Source organism: Bison bison, unplaced genomic scaffold, assembly GCF_000754665.1.
Source record: "Bison bison bison isolate TAMUID 2011002044 unplaced genomic scaffold, Bison_UMD1.0 scf7180017857480, whole genome shotgun sequence".
Lineage (NCBI taxonomy): Eukaryota > Metazoa > Chordata > Mammalia > Artiodactyla > Bovidae > Bison > Bison bison.
In genome coordinates, this window is record NW_011488053.1 from 47,719 (window position 1) to 50,867 (window position 3,149).

A 3,149-nucleotide genomic window follows, 5' to 3' on the forward strand; every position below is an offset into this window, starting at 1 on the left:
GGGCGGCGGTGGGGGGGTCTCTGCTTCCTAATTGGCCCGTCCCTATTGGTCCCTCCTCTTGCTCATTTCACACTCCGCGGGAGCGCTGGCCAACGAGATTCTAGGGCCTCAGAGGCTCACGTGACTGGGAAAAGCCTGATGGGCTGTTTCCATGGTGCAGAGAATTGAGAGAAATGAGTCAAGCTGAGTTACCGCCTTTCCTAGTTGTTTGATGTTCACTCACATACCCGATTAAAGATGTCTTACGGTGGCTGATCCTCTTACCTGTCAACTCTAAACATCTCTGCTCCATCTCTTCAAAACAGAAAGCAAAGCAATTGTTACTAGGGGCTAGGGCTGGGGGGCGGAGAGAGGAGGAAAGGGGTAGTTGTTCAATGGATTGTAGAGGTCCAGTTTTGCGATATGAAGAATTTATAGTGATCTGTTGCACAATGCGGAGAAGGCAATGGCACCCCACTCCAGTACTCTTGCCTGGAAAATCCCATGGACAGAGGAGCCTGGTGGGCTGCGTGTGGTCCATGGGGTTCCTAAGAGTCGGACACGACTGAGCAACTTCACTTTCACTTTTCACTTTCGTGCATTGGAGAAGGAAATGGCAACCCACTCCAGTGTTCTTGCCTGGAGAATCCCAGGGACGGGAGAGCCTGGTGGGCTGCCGTCTCTGGGGTCGCACAGAGTCGGACACGACTGAAGTGACTTAGCAGTAGCAGCAGTTGCACAATGATGTGACTATAGTTAACACTATTGCATTATGCACTTAATAATTACAATGGGAAATTTTATGGCTTTTCAAAACCACAATTAAAAAAAAAAAAAACTACTCCCTTGACATTTACATTGACTTCATTCTTTGTGATAAGTTCACTAGCTACCAGGTCAGTTCTGACCACTCTTAAGAATTTTTGGAAATAATTTTATTTATTTATTTATTTTTCAGGGTTCTGGGTCTCTGTTGCTGGGGGTGCTTTTCTCTACTTGTGGTGAGCAGGGGCTTCTCTTTTTGCAGAGCACAGAGTCTAGTGCTGATTCAATAGTTGTGGTGCATGGGCTTAGTTGCTCCGTAGCATATGGGATTTTCTTGGATCAGGGATTGAACCTGTGTCTCCTGCATTGGCAGTTGGATTCTTTCCCACCAAGCCACCAGGGAAGCCCTCATTAAATGTTTTGACTCTTGGTTTATAATTTTCCTTGCTATAGCCCTGTGCAAAAGAACTTTTAGTCACAACAAAAAATGATCTATATCTGTGTTAGTATAGTACTGTGATGGGTTGGATGGTGGCCCTAAAGTTATATCCATATCTTAATCTTTAACCTGTGAATATTGCCTTAGATGGCAAAAGATTTGATTAAGTTGGGGATCTTGAGACCTTTTCCCTAGATTATCTTGGTGGCCCTTAATATGTATTCTTAGAAGAGAGAAGCAGGAGGAGTTTTGAGATAGACTCACAGAGGAGAAGACTCAGGAGACCAGGAGTATGAGACTATGGAAGCAGAGGTTGGACTGATGTGATCACAAGGAATTCTGACAGCCACTACAAGCAGGAAGAGGCAAGGAACAGACACTCCCCACGAGTATCTGGAGAAAGGGTAGCTCTGCCAACACCTGATTTCAGAACAATGAGGGAATACATTTCTGTTGTTTTGAGCCATTCATTTTGGTAGTTTGTTACAGAAGCCCTAGGTAACCAGTAGAAGTGGCCCCCCTCTACTCTGGAGGTGATTGTACACTTGGAATGTGGCTAGTTAGGCGGGAAATTGGAATGTTAACTTAAAGTACTTTAAACTCAAATAGCCCAAACCCCAGAGCTATCAGATTGCTCTCCTCTGCATTTTGCCTGCCCTGCACTCCCACACAACCACAGAATAGGATTCTTAACTCCTAGACAGATGTCCCTGAGTGGAGTCTGCCATTACTTATGCTCTAACTTCAGTTCCTTCCAACATTCTCACTTCTGCTTCCACTGCAGTTTACCCAGGCCTGTAGTTTCTCAACTTCTTTCCATCATTGCCCTTCTACAAGGGCCTTTTTAGACCCCTTTTCTTCCTATTGGCTCCTCTGTTGTGAAATTTTAATACCACTGTTATATTGCTTATTTGTACATAATAGTGTGTGGCCCTCTTTTGGAGGGCCACACACTATTGTGATATATAAGATTTCTTCCCCCTTCCTCAAAAATGCTCCAATTACAAAACTTAAAAATTTGAAGATCTTACTGGTGATATGGCCACCATTGATAATGTATGTCCTAGCCCAGTGACTCTCAGCTGGTGGTGAATGTATTCCCCAGAGACATTTGGCAGTGTACCAAGACATTTCTGGCTGACACAACTGGGGGTGCTACTGGTGTCTAGAGGTCAGATACCAGAGCTGCAGAGCATGCTGAACAATGCACGGGGTTTGTCTCCCTCGCCGCCACAACAAAGAATTATCTGACCTAAAATGTTAATGGTGCTGAGGCTGAGAAACTTTGCTAGACTCAGAAACTAGATAACTAAGGATAACCCTGTAGCCCCACATAGTTAAGTTTCTTGATGTGAGTAGGAACTCTGCGACATATCACCAAACAAAGAATTATTACAGAAGTTGGGAGAAGAGTGACACTTGGGAGAAATTTGTATGAAGTTTGAAGTGAAGCACAACTATATGTAAACAGATCCTTGTCAGGTTTGGACTGTGAGGTGGACCGCTGAAATGACAAAGTTAAGATAGACGTGAATGCCTGAAATCTCATATCTGCACCTTTGCTCCTAGGTTGGAGATTAAGGATATTTGTCTGCAAAGTGACTTAGATTTTTAAAGGCAAGTTTCTCACTAAGAAAGCAATAGTCATTCAACTTTATCACTGAAGAGATAAAAAGTTTATTCCTACCCCAGGAGAAATGTTTCCTGTTAACTTTGCACCTGGTATTTATCTATGTCTTCTTTCCCAGCCTGATGAATGGTGGGAAGATTTTTCAAGCTCCATTAATGCTTCAACTGCTATAAACACACCTTTCTATCACGTTCCACGGGGAGTTCTTATCTTTCCAAATCATTGCTGATCAAGTTTAGAGTCTAGTTCTTGTCTCTTTAGTGGCTCACACCTTTACTACTTTAGTTCTCTTGTCAGGTGACCTGCCAACATCTGCCTCTGGAATCATACAGGCAC